Below are 20,588 nucleotides of genomic sequence, written 5' to 3'. Positions count from 1 at the left end.
ATTTATCTGTTGTGGACTGCTATTAGTTACATGCAACACAGAGAGTATAATCTGATTCCAATCAAACCCACAGCCTGATCAACCATCATCTTAATGAATGGCAGGACATACTGATGGGCCACTTGGCCTGCTCATATTTCTTATGTTCTCTCATCTTCCCTCTACCCCACCCAATTTTTGGTCTCATTCTATCAGGGATATTGTCTTTCTTTTAGCCATTCCTCTTCCAAATTCTCTGCTTCCGAAAACTATCTTGTTTCTCTCCTCTGCTCTGACAAAGGGTCCTAGACCTGAAATGTTAAATATCCTCTTAACACAGGTGCTGCCTGACCAGCCGTGTTTCAGGGCTTTTCTGTTTTCACTTACACCTGGAATTTCACCTTTCAATCGAAATAACAAAAAAAGGGATTATTTTTGTTGGGTTTTGCTGTGCACAAATTTACCATAATTTATGGTGCTAACCGAAGTTCAAAATGCTTAAAGAGTTTTCCAGCACACTGGAACCATGAAAAGCTACTGCACGGTTCTCCATCTTTCCTAAATAAAATCTAACTGCAAGGCTTCCAACGACCTGAAGACCACTCACTGAATCTAACAGCATTTGTGTGATGTCAGGAGGACCCTTAACAGTGTTAATGTACAGAGAGATCTTGGGCTCCACGAGAGATCTTAGGCTCCAAGTTGATAGGGTGACAAAGAAGGCATTCTTTATTAGTCAGGCTATTGGAAGTCATGTTGCAGCTTCATAACTCTGGTTAGCGCCCATCTGCCATATAGGGAGGATGTGGAGGCTCTGAACAGGGTTTAGAGGTTGCTGCTTGGATTAATGGGTATGTGCTTTCAGAAGAGAATTGACGAATTAGGCAGAGACTGAGAGGAGACCTAACGGAAATCTTAAAATTCTGAGAGGCATAGAGTGAGTTGAGTTTTCTTTGAGTTGAAAAGTCTAGTACTAGAGGGCATGTATTTAAGGATTTGGTAGGTGTGTTGGTTGGTAATGCTCAGAGGATTTATGTGGGGCAAGTTCCTGAGAGTGGTGGGTGCACAGCCAGTGGTAGAAACAGATACGACAGGGGTATTTTAAGAAGTTCTTAGATCGGCACCTGATTATGCAGAGAGGAGAGGGATATGGACCATGTGCATTCAGAAAGGATTATGTGTCATTAGCTTCAATAGTTTAGCACAACATTGTGGCCCAGGGGAGTGTTCCTGTGGTGTACTGGCCTGTGTTTTATGTTCTGTGTAAGAGACATTCACCAATACTGCCAGTGTTCCTAACAAATTTACCTCACCCTCAATTGTGTAGGTGGAGTTATGGAAAATAGGAATCTGATATTACTTAAATTATCGTCACTCACTGTCACTGAAAAGGAAAATAGGATTTCCTTTGAAGGCTTCCACCGTCAGCCTGCTGAAACCTGATCATGTGAGTGCATACTGAAATGAGATAAAGAGCACATCACTGCAGGCTGCACACAGCACAGAAGCCAGTTCCTGTGGATCAAGTCCACGGCAACTTCGATTGTGCAGTTGGTCAGAGTAATATGCGTGGGCCATGCAAGATTGACCAGTAGGCATCATTGCAACATATATGTATTGTTAGCAGCTGCAGCTACAGCTACCGTCATTTTGAAAGCTGCTTGGAACAAAGCTGAAAAGGTTGTAATGGACACAGCCAGGACATCAATTCTTGCTGACCCAGTTTGGGCATCACTTGTCAGGTAATGGGTGGTATTGTTTACAAGATAGGTAATCTTTTGCTTCTGAATGTGTTCAGTAAAGCAGGGTTTGTAATTTAACATATGTTGAAAGGAATAAGCACACAGGAAGACCAATTCACATAAGTTGAATTGAAACAATGATTTGCATTTATATTGAACTTTCAGTGTATGTCATTTAAAATTCACTGATTACCTCTTTTGAAAAGTGAAAGATCTCTATAGAGGGAATTTGCAGAATGCCTATGGAATGACTTTTAGAGCAGCTTGCCGTTGAGCCTACTTGGGGAAAGGCAAATCTGGATTTGGTGATGTTAATGACACCAAACCTGGATTTGATTAGGAAGCCTAAGGTAAAGGAACCCCTGGGAGACAGTGGTCATAATATGATAGAATTTACCCTGCAGTTTGAGAGGGAGAAGATAATGTCAGAGGTATCAGTATTACAGTGGAGTAAAGGGAATTACAGAGGCATGAGAGAGGAGCTGGCCAATGTTGATTGGAAGGGACCACTAGCAGACATGACAGCAGAGTAACAATGCTCTGGTTTTTGGTGGAAACTCGGAAGGCACGGAATAGCTACATCCCAAAGATGAAAAAGTATTCTAAAGAGAGGATGAAGCAACCGTTGCTGACAACAGAAATCAAAAACAGTATAAAAGCAAAAGAGAGGTCAAATAATAGAGTAACAGTTAGTGGGAAGTTAGAGGTGTTCCATACCCTGTAATGGGCTAAAAAGGACCAACAGAAATGGACACACCTGGAGTCTGAGTCTTCTGTTATAAACACTATTTTATTAGTAACTACGCGATAAAGTAATATAAAACACGCTCATTCATGACCTTGAGTGAAAAATCCTCGACAATCCTGATCTTCTGACCCTCGTAGTCAATCATTCCTCTTTGACGAAATTCACGAATTAAACAATCCTTTGTTTGAAATTTATGAAAACAACTTGTAACTGATCTGGGCTTGGCTTCCAGAAGTGGTCTCAGGACAGACGATCTATGAGTTCGGTCAATTATAGGTGCAGATGATAAGATTTTAGGAAATAATTGTACCAAAAAGCTTGCAAAAAATTCAATAGGCTGATCACCTTCCATTAACTCTTCAAGACCCAGAATTCGTAGGTTATTTCTTCTGCTTTTGTTTTCTAAATCGATAATCTTCAGTCTTAATTTCTCATTAGATTTAGATTGTTTTTCACAGAGCTTTTGCAGGTCAACCATTCTTGCATCCAAAATCATCAGAGTTTCTTCATTCTTTTCTATTCGTTTAGCATGCTCGGTTAAGGTTTTTTGAATAGAATCCAATTTTGTGTTTATTAGTTTAAATTCAGTTCTGAGTTGTTGGAACTCCTCGGAAGATTCTTTTCTGTGTTTTTGAAGCAAATCCATTAGAGAATTCAAAGAAGCAGGAGCATCTTCTTTCTTAGTACCTTTGGCTCTCCTCGTACTCTTAGTAAAAAATATCATGTTTAAAAGTGAGGTTTCAAAACAGATTGGAAACAGTAAAGTAAGTGAGATAGGAGTGATTGCAAGAAGCTGTTACTCCATTCACAACCAGCAGGGACTGTGCAGCTCAATCTGCTGATCTTTTCTGGCAGTTTGTTGCTGCCTGGTTGGTAAATTGCCCCTAGTTTGGGTAGTTGGTTGAATCTGGGAAGAAGAAATGCACATGTGGAGAGAATAAGTTAGCAGAAAAGTTAGTGGGTGACAATTTCAGCTTTAAAGCTGTTACTGTACTGGTACACAGAAAATGCTCTGAATGACAAGTGATGTTTCTCATTCCGTGAACAATGTTGCTCTGCAAGGATAGTAATTTACTCACCATTACAGTAATAGGTATTCAACTGGGGAGAAGAGCACCAGGTCCCTTTGGATACACCCAGAAGTATAACTTTTTATGGACAGTGTTTCAGTTAGTAGATGAGCAGTGAATAAGCCACCTTCAGTCCACTCCTGTTTCATTGATGCTCTGGTTAGATATGCAGGAGAGCAGATCACTATGCCTCCTAGGCATTGAATGCTATGGACCAATTGCTAGTTAGTGGGATTAGATGCTTTGTTGTCAGCACATTGAAGTCCCTGTCTCTCTGATGTAGGATTATGTGACATTATGAAACTATGTAATCAAAGTGGATCTGAATAGACTGCAGTACTGTCAACTATTAACTGGATTCTGAAAATTCACATGAGTTTCTCAAACACACGTTAGTTTACTTGTGCACAACGAGAACAGCGTGGCCCGCGTCACCACACTGTTCTGAAGTCTGAGAAGAGAAATGCCATTTCTATCCAGAATTCACTAGCAGTTATAGATGTGAACCAAATGGTTACCTTGTATATGTTCAAATTCCCTATTTGCAAGATCAATCACCATTCACATTACAGGTGTTAAAAGTCCATAGAAACTGTAAGCTGACAACCAACGATGGTGATATTTGACTATGGTTGAAGAGATGGAATGGGAAAGTGAAACAATTTCTCAGTCTTTCACCCCTGGCCTTACAGGTGGTGAGTCTGTTTTGAAAATTTATCTTCCAATCCTTGGCTGCAGTTTAACTCTGTAATGGCCATGCCTTGGTCTCCATAGAATGTGACCGAGTTTGTACATAAAATTATCTAGAAATTCTTCCCCTTCCATTATGTTTTGAAGTGTTGCTAATTTATTTTGGACTCAATAACAGAGAAACTGAAAGTAGAGGGATTTCCTGCAAATTTGGGAATCCAGGACAGAGCCTTCTGGTAATAAATAGAGGGCTATGGGTAACTTTAGGTGATTTCTGAAGTAAGTACGTGTTCAGCACAGCTTTGGGCTGAAGGGCCTGTATTGGGCTGTAGGTTTTCTGTGTAAACTCCCACATACTGCAGTCCTCGTGCAGCGTACTTCCAAAAGCACAGGGAATGAATGGTAGAGTGTCACGTCTGGTAGAGTTGCTGCCTCGGCTATGATCCAGACCTCAGGTGTTGCTTGTATGCAGTTTGCACAATGACTGGGTTTCCCCGGGACTGGAATCAGCTTACTTTTGTCACATATACTGAGAAGCAATGAAAAGCTTTTGTTTGTGGCCTATCCTCTCTGACTATTCCCTACACTGGAACTGAGTATGCTGCAGTAGCACGAAGGGAAAACAGAATAGCTTTACACTTACAGAAGAAGTGCAGTGCAGATAGACAAATAAATTCAAGGGACACAATCCAGTAGATTTAGAGATCAAGAGTTCATCTCTTAGTATACAAGAGGTCAGTTCAAGAGTCTGCTAACAGCGAGTAGAGGCTTTCCTTAAACTTGGGTGGTATGTGTTCTCAAATGTCTATGTCTTCTTCCTAACAGGAGAGCGGAGAAGAGAAAATGACCAGAGTGGGAGGGTCTTTGATTATGTTGGCTGCTTTACAGAGGCAGCAGGAAGTGTAGACAGAGTTGATGGACAGGAGGCTGGTTTGAGTGATAGACTGTTCTGAGTTCACAACTCTTTGAAATTTCTTGCAGTCTTGGACAGTACATTTGCTGTAGCAAGCTGTGATGTATTCAGATAGGATGCTGTCTGTGATACATCTGGATAAATTGGTGAGGGTCAACAGGGACTTACTGAATTTCCTTAAGCCTTCTGAGGAAATAGTGATATACTGTGCTTTGTTGGTACTCCAGTTTCTTCCCACACCCAAATAGTGCATGGGCAGATAGATTAAATGGCCACAGTACATTGCCTCTTGTGCGTAGACTATTAGTAGAATTTGGAGTGGAGCATATTGATGGATACATGGGAAGAATGAATAGGTTTCAACATGATTGCTGCAAATAAAAATGCTTGATGGTGCAAACTTTGAGCTGGTAGACTAAACCGAGGTGCCCTTCTTAACTTGCACCCAAGTAGTGTTTGCAGGTTTGTTCTTTCACAGAAATATGATTGGATTACACCATCTGTTGTTCACAAGCACAGCAAGCCCACCTCCCTTCCTCCTAATGCACTGGAGGTTAACTCTGTCTGCTCATATCATTGAAAACCCATTCACAGCAGCATTGGAATCGGGGATTTGCTCATGTAACCATGTCTCAGTGAAACACATAACACTGCATTCCCAATATTCATTCTGTGCCCTCGTGAGTGCTGCTAGTTCCTCCATTTTATTTGCCAGCGATCTTACATGCTCCATAGGCCAGTTAGAAGAATGGGTTGAACGATGGCAGATGGAGTTTAATGCTGATAAGTGTGAGATACTACATTTTGGGAGGAATAATCCAAATAGGACATACATGGTAAATGGTAGGGCATTGAAGAATGCAGTAGAACAGAGTGATCCAGGAATAATGGTGCATAGTTCCCTGAAGGTGGAATCTCATGTGGATAGGGTGGTGAAAAAAGCTTTAGGTATGTTGGCCTTTATAAATCAGAGCATTGAGTATAGGAGTTGGGATGTAATGTTAAAATTGTACTAGGCATTGTTAAGGCCAAATTTGGAGTATTGTGTACAGTTCTGGTCATCGAATTATAGGAAAAATGTCAACAAAATATAGAGAGTACAGAGAGAAGATTTACTAGAATGTTAACTGGGTTTCAGCATCTAAGGTACAGGGAAAGATTGAACAAGTTAAGTCTCTATTCTTTGGAGCGTAGAAAATCCCTCAGACAGATTGCAGTCATTCAGAACACTGCTGCTAGAGTCCTCACTAAGACCAAGAAAGTAGAACACATCACTCCACTTCTCAGATCACTACACTGCTTCCTGTCCATCAGAGGATTGACTTTAAAAGGTCACCATTGGTTTATAAAGCCATGAATGGTCATGGGTCAAAATACATCTCCAATCTCTTGCTGCATTATAAACCTTCCAAGCTCTCAGGTCATCTGGAGTGGGCCTGCTCCACATAACTAGAATAACCTTGCTGAGGATCTGAAGTCTGCCCCAAATTTATAAACACAAAATACTCTGCACATGCTGGGGTCAAAGCAAATTCTTTGCCCCAACTTTATGTTTTGTTAAATCGAGGCATAAAACTTTTCTTTTCGCTGTATCTTTTAATTAGAATCTCCTGTACTGTAACTTCCTTTAACTTGTTCTTGCTAATCAATCCTAAATGCCGATAGGTTGCTGGTCAAAGCTCAATTTCACTGCACGTCTCACCACTGTCTTTTTCAACTCCAGCAGTAGACTTGAGTGAAATTCCCTCCTCTCAAACTTCTGATGTCTGGGTTGATCTCTGGTCAAAGACTGAGGTATTTAGAGGCACATGATAAAGTAGGCCAAAATTGTCATTGTTTTCTTCAGGGCAAATCTTGCCTGACAAATGAACTGGATGCTCAATGTTCCGGAGTTCTGTTGTCTTAGAAGTGACAGAATGGCAGGGATTGCTAGTCAGGGAAAATGTCACGGCAGTGCTCAGGCAGGATAGACTGGAGAAATGGTCTAGTGAAGTGTTATGGATGGAACAAAGAAATAAGGAATGGCCACATTAATAGGTCAATATTATAGGCCACAGTCTGAGGGATTTAGAGGAACAAATTTGCAGAAAGTTCACAGACTGATACAAGAAACGTAAGGTAGTTATAGTAGGTGATTTTAACTTTCCACAGATTGACTGGAAATCCCATACTGTAAAAGGACTAGATGGGATAAAGTTTGTCAGATGTGTTCAAGAAAGTTTCCTTCATTGGTATGTAGAAGTCCCAATGTGAGAGAGTGTGATACTTGATCTGCTATTAGGGAGTGAAACAAGGCAGGTGACAGGAGTTTGTGTAGGGAACACTTTGCATCCAATGGCCACAATGCCATTAGTTTCAAAGTAAATATGCAAAAAGATGGGTCTGGTCTGTGGGTAGAGTTTCTAAATTGGAGAAAGGTAGCAGAAATGATCCGGCAAGTGTTGATTGGGACAGGCTGTTTTCTGGCAAAGGTGTACTTGGTAAGTGGGAGGCCTCAAAATTAAGATTTTGAGATTGCAAAGCTTGCATGTGTCTGTCAGAATAAAAGGTAAAGATAACAGGTATGGGGAACACACACAAAATGCTGGTGGAATGCAGTAGGCCAGGCAGCATCTATAGGGAGAAGCACTGTCGACGTTTCGGGCCGAGACCCTTTGTCAGGACTAACCGAAAGGAAAGATAGTAAGAGATTTGAAAGTAGGAGGGGGAGGGGAAATTGCAAAATGATAGGAGAAGACCAGAGGGGGTGGGGGTGGAGCTGAGAGCCGGAAAGCTGATTGGCAAAAGGGATACAGAGCTGGAGAAGGGAAAGGATCATGGGATGGGAGGCCTAGGGAGAAAGAAAGGGGGAGGGGAGCACCAGAGGGAGATGGAGAACAGGCAGAGTGATGGGCAGAAAGAGAGAAAAAAAAGGAGGGGGAGAAAAACTAAATATATCAGGGATGGGAGGAGGGGCATTAACAGAAGTTAGAGAAGTCAATGTTCATGCCATCAGGTTGGAGGCTACCCAGCCGGTATATAAGGTGTTGCTCCTCAAACCTGAGTGTGGCTTCATCTTGACAGTAGAGGAGGCCATGGATAGACATATCAGAATGGGAATGGGACGTGGAATTAAAATGTGTGGCCACTGGGAGATCCTGCTTTCTCTGGTGGACCGAGCGTAGGTGTTCAGCGAAACAGTCTCCCAGTCTGCGTCGGGTCTCACTAATATATAAAAGTCCACACCGGGAGCACCGGATGCAGTATACCACACCAGCCGACTCACAGGTGAAGTGTCACCTCACCTGGAGGGACTGTCTGGGGCTCTGAATGGTGGTGAGGGAGGAAGTGTAAGGGCAGGTGTAGCACTTGTTCCACTTACAAGGATAAGTGCCAGGAGGGAGATTGGTGGGAAGGGATGGGGAGGGGGGGGGGGGCGAATGGACAAGGGAGTCGCGTACGGAGCGATCCCTGCGGAAAGCAGAAAGTTGGGGGAGGGAAAGATGTGCTTGGTAGTGGGATTCTGTTGGAGGTGGCTAAAGTTATGGAGAATTATATGTTGGACCCGGAGACTGGTGAGGACAAGGGGAACCCTATCCCGAGTGGGGTGGTGGGCGGATATGGTGGGCGGGGGGGGGGGGGGTGGTATGGGGAGCCTTGGTTTTCAAGAGGTATTAAGGCCCTGGTTAAGAAAAAATGGAGGTACAAAGCAGCTATAGGTAGGCAGAAACAAATGAGGTCCTTATTGAATACCCAAAACAAAAGAGAACGTTTAGGTAAGAAAGAAGATCAAGAGGGAAAGAAAGCACGAGGTTGCCCTAACGGACAATGTGAAGGAGAATCCTAAGGGATTCTACAGATATGTTAAGAGCATGAAAGAATTGCAAGGGACAAAACTGATTCTCTGGAAGATCAGAGTGGTAATCCATGTATGGAGCCAAAGGAGACAGGAGAGATCATAAATAATTTTTTCAATCTCAAGAGATGGACACAGAGTTCATAGAAATGAAGCAAAGTGACATCAAATTCATGGACCCTATACAGAATACAGAGGAGGGGATGTTTGCTGTCCTGAGGTAAATTAGGGTGGACAAGTCCCCAGAGTCTGGCAAAGTGTTGCCTCAGACCCTATGGGAGGCAAGTGCAGAGATTGCCCTAGTGACAGGTGAGGTACCAGGGGAGTGGAAGATGGCCAATGTTATTCCATTGTTCAAGAAAAGGCTGGTGAGCCTGACGTCAGGAGTGGGAAAGTTATTGGAAGGCATTCTGACGGACCAGATATACAAGTATTTGGATAGCTGTAGACTGATTTAGGTTGGTCAGTGTGGCTTCCTGCGCGGTAGGTCATGTCTAACCAATCTTATAGTGTTTTACAAGGAAGTTACCAGGAAAGTGGATGAAGGCAAGGCAGTGGGTGTTGTCTATGTGGACATTTGACAAGATCCCTGCATGGGAGGCTGGTCAAGAAGGTTCAGTCAGTCGGCATTCAAGATGAGGTAGTAAATTCAATTAGACAATGGTTTTGTGGAGAAGCCAGAGAGTGGTAGTAGATGTTGCCTCTCTGACTGGAGGCTGGAGGCCTGTGAGTAGTGGTGTTTGCAGGGATCAGTGCTGGGCCTGTTGTTTATCTTCTATATCAACAATCTGGATGATAAGGAAATTAACTGGATCAGCTCTTTTGTGGATGCCACCATGTTTGCAGGGGCAGTGGACTGTGAGGAAGGCTATCATGGCTTACATTGGAATCTGGAGCAGCTGAAAAATGGCAGATGGAAATTATTGTAGACAGCTGTGAGGTTTTCCACTTCGGTAGGACTGGTCAGGGTAGGTCTTACCCAGTGAGCAGTAGGCGCTGAGGAGTGTGGTAGAACACAGGGTTCTGGGAATACCGGTACATAATTTGTTGTAAGTGGCATCACAGGTAGATAGGGTCATAACAAAAGCTTTTGGCACATTGTCCTTCGTAAATCAAAGTACTGAGTCCAGGAGATGGGATGTTATGTTGAAGTTGTATAAGACATTGGTGAGGCCTAATTTGGAGCATTGTGTGCAGTTCTGGCCACCTATCTACAGGAAAGATTAGATAGGTTAGGGCTGTATTTCTTGGAATGTAGAGGATTGAAAGGAGATTTGTTAGAGGTATACAAATTATGAGGGGTGTAGACAGGGTAAATGCAGGCAGGCTCTTTCTACTGAAGCTGGGTGGGACTATAAGCAGAGGTCATGGGATAAAGGAGAAAGGTAAAATGATTAAGGGGAATATGAAGAGAAGTTTCTTCACTCGGAGGGTCAGGAGAGTATGGAATGAGCTGCCAGCACAACTGGTGCATGCAAGCTTGGTTTCAATCTTTAAGAGAAGTTTGGATAGGTATGTGGATCGTAGGGGTATGGAAGGCTTTGGGGGCGATTACAGATCGATGGGAGTAGGTAGTTTAAGGGGTTCAGCATGGACTAGATTGGCTGAATGGCCTTTTATTGTGCTGTACTCTTCTATGACTCTATGACTGGAATTCTGTGTGGCAAGATAGACAAAAGAGAGTCAATGGATGTTATGCATTTGGATTTTTAGAAGGCCTTTGACAAGGTGCAACACATGAGTCTGCTTAATGAGATAAGAGCCTATGGTATTGCAGGACAGATACTAGCATGGATAGAAGATGGGCTGACTGGCAGGAGGCAAGGAGTGGGAATGGAAGGGATGTTTTGGTTGAGTGCTGGTGACAAGTGGTGTTCCAAAATGATCAGTATTGGGGCCGCTTCTTTTCAAGTTATATGTCATTAATTGGGATGATAGCATTGATGGCTTTGTCGCCAACTTTGCACATGATACGAAGAAAGATGGAGGGGTAGGCTGTACAGAGGAAGCAAGAAGTCTGCAGAAAGACTTGGACAGTTTGGGAAATTAGGTAAAGAAGTATCAGATGGAATAGACTGCCAGGAAGTGTATGGTCATGCACTTTGGTGAAAGGGATAAAGGTGAAAATAATTTTCTAGAAAGGGTGGAAGTTCAAAATTCAGAGTTGCCAAGGGACATGGGAATCTTTGTGTAGGATTCCCTGAAGATTACTTTGCAGGTTGTGACAAAGGTATAAAAGGTGTTATGTTTTGTAACTCCGCAAGAAAAGAATTAATTAAGAGGAAAACAGGGAGCCAGGAATATGAGTCTAACTTCATTTTTGCTTTAAGGGAGGTGCGCATGTATGACACGAGGGTGTGATAACACTTGACAGTTACATAGAACTCATAGTATACTCTTTAATATACCTACTATATACAGACATTCACATCATAGTAAATTTTAAATTGTCCTATTCAGGCCTGAAGATTTAATCACTGTGGAGGATTTCTTACTCTTGTAGGATAATGTCTTTCCTGAAAAGGTGGGTCCTTCTGCTTGGCAGGAAAGGCTTGTGGCTGTGGAACAATCTCAGATTCTGGAGCCCCCTCCATGGTGGTTGCAGGAGTTGGATCTAGGGCCACAGGACATGGTTCTGAGAGCTCTGGACACCTTGCTTTTTGACATGTTGGCATTCCAAGCAGTGCATGGCAAGTTTCACTTAATGATGTAGATCTCAATGTGGTAGTACAGTGTCTGTCATCACAATTTCCTTTTCTTTTTGGAAAGCCACCTCACACTGCTTTGTCTGTTGTTTTTCTTCCCTCTGTGTAGTAATGAGTTCAAGGGCTGGAGCACAGTAGCCAGATTTGGCAGGGACCTGATATAGCAACTGACAAATCCTAAAAAGGAACGCAACTGTGACATGTCCTTTGGCCTTGGGGCATCCACCACTGCTTGAATTTTCTCACTACACTTGTGTAATTCTTGTGTGTCAATGGTGTGACCACAGTAAGTGATGAATGGTTTAAAAAATCACACCTGCATTGTGCTCTGACCTCATAGTCTTCCAAAATTTAAGACTACCTTGATATTTTAGAGATGTTCCTTACCATCTTCACCAATAACAATGATGTCCTCCGAGTAACACTGAGTGCCTGGGAAGCCTTGCAGCACCTGGTCCATTGCTTTCTACTAGGGTGCAGGTGCAAATGCTCCTCCAGAAAATAAGCCTATTATAGTGATAAAGCCCTTTGTGAGTGTTTATGGTGAGGACACTTAGGACTCTTCTTCCATCTCCATCTGTAAGTAGGGTTCAGCTAAGTCCACTTTGCTGAAATGTTTTCCTCCTGAAGGGTTTGTAATGGTATCCCCTATCCTGGGCAGAGGGTATTGATCTACTTTAAGTACTGGGTTGACGTTGATTTTAAAATCATCACAGATCCTGACAGAGTCATCCTTCTTGGATACTGGGACCACTGATGTTGCACATGAATTCACTCAACATTAGAGAGAATTCCTTCAGCCTCCATGCAATCTACTCACTGGCAACTTTATCACGGATGGTATAAGGAACCAGAAGGGGATTGTAAAATGTTGGCAAAAATGAAATTAAATCATTAGAAAGAGGTGAAGGTGTTGAATCATTACGGATAGACCTCAGAAAATGCAAGGGTAAAAAGACCCTGATGGGAGTTGTATCCAGAACCCCAAGCAGTCGTAAGGATGTGACCTACAAATTACAATGGGAGATTGAAAATGCATGCAGTCATGGGGGACCTCAATATGCAGGTAGATTTGAAAATCAAGTTGGTGCTGGATTATAGGAAGGGGATTTTCTAGAGTGCCTACGATATGGCTTTTTAGGGCAGTTCATAGTTGAGCTCATTAGAGGACCATTTAATCTGGATTGGGTGTTGTGCAATGGACCCGAATTGACTAGAGATCTTAAAGTAAAAGAACCTTTAGGGGGCAGTGATCATAATATGATTGAATTCACCCTGAACTTTAAGAAGGTGAAGCTAAAGTCAGATGTATCAGTATTACAGTGGAGTAAATGGAATTACAGAGGCACAAGAGAGGAATTGGCAAAAATTGATTGGAAAAGAACACTGGCAGGGATGATGGCAAAGCAGCAATGGTTGGAATTTCTGGAAGTAATTCAGAAGGTATAGGAGATCCACATTCCAAAGTGGACGAAATATTCTAAAGGAAAGATGATACAAGCATGGCTGACAAGAGAAGTCAAAGCCAACATAAAAGCCAAAGAGGGGACACATAATTGAGCAAAACTAAGTGGCAGGTCTTTCTAATGATTTAATATAATTTCTTACCAATAAAGCCACGCCCCCCCCCCCCCCACCGCCTACCTTCCTATCCTTCCGATACACCATGTATCCTTGGACATTCAGCTCCCAGAGACGTGCATCCTTTAGCCACATCTCAGTGATGGCCACAATATCATACCTGACAATCTGTAGCTGTACGACAAGATATAACCATATAACCATATAACGATTACAGCACAGAAACAGGCCATCTTGGCCCTTCTAGTCCGTGCTGAACGCTTACTCTCACTTAGTCCCACTGGCCCACACTCAGCCCATAACCCTCCATTCCTTTCCTGTCCAATTTTACTTTAAATGACAATACCGAACCTGCCTTTACCACTTCTACTGGAAGCTCATTCCACACAGCTACCACTCTCTGAGTAAAGAAATTCCCCCTCGTGTTACCCTTAAACTTTTGACCCCTAACTTTCAACATGTCCTTTTGTTTGAATCTCCCCTACTCTCAATGGAAAAAGCCTATCCATGTCAACTCTATCTATCCCCCTCATAATTTTAAATACCTCTATCAAGTCCCCTCTCAACCTTCTACACTCCAATGAATAAAGACCTAACTTGTTCAACCTTTCCCTGTAACTTAGGTGCTGAAAGAGCTACTTCTAAGTTAATTAGATTAATTAAAGGAGCTGACCGGCCTTACCTCACTGGGAGCAAGCTCGTCCTCAGCCTCTGCTCGCCGAAGCTTCTCGAGCCAAAGCCTTCCTACTCTGTCTCCCACTACTCCGTCATCCGCTCCATTATTCTGCTCGCTTTTTAAACTCTCCGGCTGTCTCAGAGGTGACCTCCATGCACTTGTGCAGTCTTGCCCCATTCAAACTGCCGAAGAAATTACCTTCATTAAATGACCTCTCATTAAGGATGAGATTTCAGGGTACTTGGAGGTACATGATAAAATAAGCCATAGTCAGAATGGTTTCCCCAAAGGAAAATCTTGCCTGACAAATCTGTTGGAATTCTTTGAAGAAATAACAAGAATGACAGAGAAAGGTGAATATTGTGTATGTGGACTTGCAGTAGGTATTTGACAAGTTGCTGCTCTTGAGGCTGCATAACAAGCTATGAGCCCACGGTATTACAGGAAAGCTTCTAGCATTGATAAAGCAGTGGCTGATCGGCAGGAGGCAAAGAGTAGAAATAAAGAGAGCCCTTTCTGACTGGCTGCTGGTGACTAGTTGTGTTGTTTTTATGTTATATGTCAGTGATTTGGATGTTGGAATTGATGGCTTTCTTGCCAAAGTTTACAGATGATATGAAGATAGATAGAGGGCAGCTATTTTGAGGAAGTAGAATGGCTACAGAAGGATTTAGACAGATTAAGAGAATGAGCAAAGGAATAGCAAATGGAATATGCAGTAGTGCTATCATGTTTGCTGTTGTGTGCTGGGGCAGCAGGCTGAGGGTAGCAGACATCAACAGAATCAACAAACTCATTCGTAAGGCCAGTGATGTTGTGGGGGTGGAACTGGACTCTCTGATAGTGGTGTCTGAAAAGAGGATGCTGTCCAAGTTGCATGCCATCTTGGACAATGTCTCCCATCCACTCCATAATGTACTGGTTAGGCACAGGAGTACATTCTGCCAGAGACTCATTCCACCGAGATGTAACACTGAGCATCATAGGAAGTCATTCCTGCCTGTGGCCATCAAACTTTACAACTCCTCCCTCGGAGTATCAGACACTCTGAGCCAATAGGTTGGTCCTGGACTTATTTCCACTTGGCATGATTTAATTATTTATGGTTTTATATTGCTATATTTCTACACTATTCTTGGTTGGTGCGACTGTAACGAAACCCAATTTCCCTCAGGATCAATAAAGTATGCCTGTCTGTCTGTTGGGAAGTGTATGGTCATGCACTTCGGTAGAAGAAGTGAAAGGGTTGACTATTGTTTAAGTGGAAAGAAAATACAAAAAAATCTGAGGTGCAAAGGAATTTGAAAGTCCTTGTGCAGGATTCCCTAAAGGTTAACTTGCAGGTTGAGTCTGTGGTGAGGAAGGCAGATGCAATGTTAGCACTCATTTCAAGAGGACTAGAATATGAAAGCAAGGATGTAATGTTTAAACTTTATAAAGCACTGGTGAGGCCTCAGTTGTGAGCAGTTTTGCACCCCTTATCTTAGAAAGGATGTGCTGAAACTAGAGAGGGTTCAAAGGAGGTTCACAAAAATGATTCCAGGTTTGAATAAGTTGTCTTATGAAGTGCATTTAATGGTTCTAGGCCTGTATTCACTGGAATTCAGAAGAATGAGGGGTGACATCATTGAAACCTATTGAATGGTGAAAGGCCTTGATAGAGTGATGTGGAGAGGATGCTTCCTGTGGTGGGAGAGTCTAAAACCAGAGGACACAGCCTCAGAATATAGGGACACCCTTTCAGAATGGTAATGCGGAGGAGTTTCTTTAGCCAGAGACGGGTGAATTTGTGGAATTCCTTGCCACAGGCAGCTGTGGAGACCAAATCTTTATGTATATTTAAGGCAGAGGTTGATAGATTCTTGTTTGGTCAAGGCATCACAAGATCACAAGACAAAGGAGCAGAAGCAGGCCATTCAGCCCATCGAGTCTACTCCACCACTCCACCATGAGCTAAACTATTGTCCCATCTAGTTCCAATTTCTGGCTTTTCCACATATCCCTTGATATCCCTTAATTAGATACCTATCAATCTCCTCCTTAAGCACCCTCAATGATTGGGCCTCCACAGCTGTATGTGGCAACGAATTCCATAAATCCACAACCCTCTGGCTGAAAGAATTTCTCCTCATCTCTGTTTTAAATGGGTACCCTCTAATTCTAAGACTGTGGCCTCTTGTCCTGGACTCACCCACCAAGAGAAGCAGCCTTTCTACACCTACTCTGTCCAACCCTTTCAACATTCGAAATGTTTCTATGAGATCCCCTCTCATTCTTCTATATTCTACTGAATACAGTCCAAGAGCGAACAAATGCTCCTCATATGTTAGACCCTGCATTCCAGGAATCATCCTTGTAAATCTTCTCTGAACTCTCTCCAACATCAGTACATCCCTTCTAAAGTAGAGGGCCCAAAACTGCACACAGTATTCCAAATGGGGTCTCACCAGTGCCCCATAGAGCCTCATCAACACCTCCTTACTCTTATACAGTATTCCTCTTGAAATGAATGCCAACATAGCATACACTTTCCTTACTGCCAATCCAACCTGGTGGTTAAACTTTAGGGTATCCTGCACGAACATCCACAACCTCTCTCTTGTCAATCTTATTTGAGATTACCTCAAAAAATTTCAATAGGTTGGTGAGGCAGAATCTTCCCTTTATGAAACTATGGTGGCTTGGAGCTATCTTGCCATGCACCTCAAGGTATTTCATAACCTTGTCCTTGAGGATCGACTCCAATAACTTTCCAACCACTGATGTCAGACTAATAGGTCTGTAATTTTCTTTTTGCTGCCTCCCTTCTTTCTTAAACAGTGGAACTACATTTGTGACCTTCCAGTCCTCCGGAACCAAGCCAGAGTCTATTGATTCCTAGAGGATCATTTCCATGCCTCCACAATCTCCAGAGCCACCTCCTTCAGAACATGTGGGTGCACCTCATCTGGTCCAGAGGACTTATCTATCCTTAGTCCATTTAGCTTCTCTAGTAATCTTGACTGTACCTAATTCTATTCCCTGAGATCTCTGGCTATCAGGTATGTTGCTAATTTCTTCCACTGTGAAGACTGATGCAAAATACTCATTTAGTTCCTCTGCCATCTCTTTGTTACCCGCTATAATTTCTCCAGCATCATTTTCAATCGGTCCTATATCTACCCATGTCACTCTTTTACTCTTCATATATTTAAAAAAACTCTTAGTTAATTGCCAACTTCCTTTCATAATTCATCTTTTCTTTTCTAATTACTTTCTTAGTCTCCTTCTGTAAGTTTTTAAAAGTTGTCCAATCTTCAGTTTTCCCACTAATTTTTGCTTCCTTGTATGCCGTCTCTTTTGCTTTTACTTTAGCTTTAAACTCTCTTGTTAGCCACATTTGTGCCATTTTTCCATTCATGATTTTCTTTTTTCTTGCAATATACTTTTCCTGCACTTTCCTTATTTCTTGTAGGAATTACATTCAATTCTACTCTACCATCCCTCCATCTAGCTTACTTTTCCAATCAACCTGGGCCTGTTCCTCTCTCACACTGTAATTTCCTTTGTTCCACTGAAATATCGATACACCTGATATCAGCTTCTCCTTTTCAAATTTGAAACTGAACTTAATCATATTATGATCACTACTTCCAAGGGGTTCCATTACCTCTAGCTCCCTAATTGACTGAGGTTCATTACACAGCACCCAATCCAAAACAGTCGACACCTTGGTGGGCTTATGGACAAGCTGCTCCAGAAAGCCATCCTGTAGGCATTCCACAAACTCCCTCTCCTGAGATCCAGTACCTTTCTGACTTTCCCAATCCACTGTCATATTAAAATCCCCCATAATTATCTTGACATTTTCCTTCTGACGCACTTATTCTATTTCCAGCTGTTACTTGTGGTCCACATCCCGGCTGCTGTTTGGAGGTCTGTATATAATTGCTATCAGTGTCTTTTTACCCTTGCCATTTCTTAACTCGACCCATAAGGATTCTACCCCTTCTGATCCCATGTCCCTTCTTTCTAGTGATTTGATATCGCTGCTTACCATCAGGGCCACACCACCCTCTTTACCTACCCTCCTATCTTTCCTATACACTGTGTATCCTTGGACATTCAGCTCCCAATCATATCCATCATTTAGCCATGACTCGGTGATGGCCACAATGTCATATCTTTTAACCTGAAGCTGTATAAGGTCATCCACTTTATTTCTAATGCTGCGTGCATTTAAGTACAGTACATTTAGATCAGTATCTGTTGCCAACTTTGCTATATTTCTATCGTACAGCAAATTATCCTGTCTATTCACCTGCCTGTCTTTCTTGCCATCTTTGCTGCACAGTATCTTTGACTTTTTTCTATTTTCCTCTTCCTCGACCCTAACACCCTGGTTTCCTTCCTCCTGCCAACTTAGTTTAAACCCTCCCTAACAGCTATATTTAAACAATCCCACCAGGATATTAGTACCCTTTGAATTCAGGTGTAACCCATCGTTTTTGTATAAGTCATACCTCCCCCAAAATAGATCCCAATGATCCAAGAATTTGAAGCCCTGCCCCCTGCACCAGTTACTTAGCCACACATTCATCTGCTTAATTCCACTATTATTACCTTCATTAGCATGTGGCTCAGGCAGTAATCCTGAGGTTATTACTCTGGAGACATGAAGGGATACAGGAAGAAAGCAAGAGATTGGGGCTGAGAGGGAAATTGGATCAGCCATGATGAAATGGCAGAGCAGACTTGATGGGCCTAATGGCCTAAATCTGCTCCTATATCTTATGTTCTTATGGGCTTTTTATCTTTTTCTCTCCTGTGTGGTGTCCATTTATTTTAGTCTGCTCAACATGCTCTTTGTATGTGTCCTACTTTGTTGCATTTTCTGCAAGTTTCACCTTTAAATCTGCATTGGTCTGGTGTATGAGAGCCCCCGCCATGACAGTAACACAATTTGTTCAGCCAGTAAGTTTTCTGTTTAGAATTTGCAATTTGATTCCTAACTGCAACTCAATTGTGTCTCTGCTGTTTTCAGTGATACAGCTGTTTCAACTGATCTTTTAAATGTAAGTTATGCTTCAGTTGGAGCTGCTTTTGAATGGTTTCTTATAAGATTCCACAAAGTAAACAATTTCTCAGAGCATCATTAAGCTCATCATTGAATTGACAATACTCAGACAATCTCTTCAATTTAGCCACATATGCTGAAATGGACTCCCTTCCTTTTGATTCCGCTTATTAAACCTAATGGGTTCTGCAATCAACAATGGTTTCCATTCTAAATGTTCCTGCATCACTTTCATGATATCAGAAAATCTCATTTCAGCTGATTTGGTTGGAGCAGTTAAACTTAAGCAAACTATCTGCTTTTAAACACAATGCACTCAGCAAAATTGGCAATTGCTTCTCATTGGCTATTTCATTTGCTTCCAAATACTGCTCAATTCACTCAGTATACATATTCCAGCTATCTTCTGTGCAATTCAACACATCTATCTTTCTAATATAGTTGGCCATTTCTGTTTTTTAAATTTATTATTATTATCATTGTTTATGAACTTGTGAATTCTTCCATTTTCTGCCTTTTATTAAAAACTCAATCATGTTCTCTCTCTCCCAAAGAGACATGTGCTGCACAATTTTTTTAAATTTCAAATGCAATAATTTAGACTAATCTTGGCTTCAATCAGTTTCCTGTTCCACATGTTTGTCAGTCTTCTGTTAACTCAACCCTGCATTGGCTCAACTAATGTCATTATTTAATTTATCTACTCACTCAGCATATTGTAACAGAGCCAGGGAGATCTGGTTATTATTGTGGGAGGGAATCTCCTGGGTTTAAGTTGTCCACATCACAAGTACTCATCAAAAGGTCTTTTATTAACTGAGAAGATCTGAGATATCCTGAGAACCTTAATGTAGATTTTGACCTGAAACAATGACAATTCCTTTCCCTCACAGATGCTCTTCTACCCTCTGAATTCTTCCAGATCTGTTGTTTTGGATTCTAGCATCTGTAGTCTCTGCTTTTGCCATTAGTAATATTGTATTCATCAGTAATAGTCAAAGTTAAAATGTAGTTTGTCAAAAAGCATTTTCAGTGATATATGCTGAAACCCAATCCAGTGCCCCTCACCTGTTTGCATGGATCATGACATATTAGCCGTATATGTTTACCAACGCCTAATTCCATTTAGCATTACGTGTGATGTCTTTAAGCCCATTATTTATTTAAGGATGAATCTAAAGCGTGTGATTATTATGTATGAATGACAAATGAGAATATGCTTTATGTGTAAATGGGGGTTTGCAAATAAAAGTTCTGTGTGGAAATGTACCTCCCTTGAGTTGCCAAGATGGGTAATGCTTAGACTGTTCAAAAGTTATGCTATTTAATAAAATATCTGCTTGTTCAAGTTGGAGGCATATGATGAGGGGTTTCTGTTACTCTCTGTGTGGACTATGTATCTGGTTTCTACAAGGTTATGTTACAGTGAGTCAGCCGGATCAACCAGTTCAAGTCAGGTATTATAGACTCCTTTGATTTGAGCTGTCTTGTGAATTATTTTCATTTGTTGTTCATCCAAAGCCTTCTTAAAGAGGATGGGTGAGCTTTATTGAATGAAATAGAATTCAAGGCGAGAAGATGTACCTTCTTACA

The 20,588-nt window shown here is 41.9% G+C and overlaps 1 protein-coding gene across 1 annotated transcript in view; it reads left to right on the top strand.

The window, feature by feature from the left end:
- Window positions 1-1,492: 1,492 nt before the first annotated feature.
- LOC132393018 (serine/threonine-protein phosphatase with EF-hands 2-like) overlaps window positions 1,493-20,588 on the top strand; it is a 190,362-nt gene continuing 171,266 nt past the window's right edge. The window contains exon 1 of the mRNA XM_059967709.1: window positions 1,493-1,721. The gene's annotated coding sequence lies outside the window, so the exon portion shown is untranslated. The remainder of the gene's footprint in view (window positions 1,722-20,588) is intronic.

This window comes from Hypanus sabinus, chromosome 4, assembly GCF_030144855.1.
Source record: "Hypanus sabinus isolate sHypSab1 chromosome 4, sHypSab1.hap1, whole genome shotgun sequence".
In the NCBI taxonomy this organism is placed as follows: Eukaryota; Metazoa; Chordata; class Chondrichthyes; order Myliobatiformes; family Dasyatidae; genus Hypanus; species Hypanus sabinus.
Note: the sequence above shows the minus strand (reverse complement) of the source record. Positions and strands in the feature narration are given on the sequence as shown.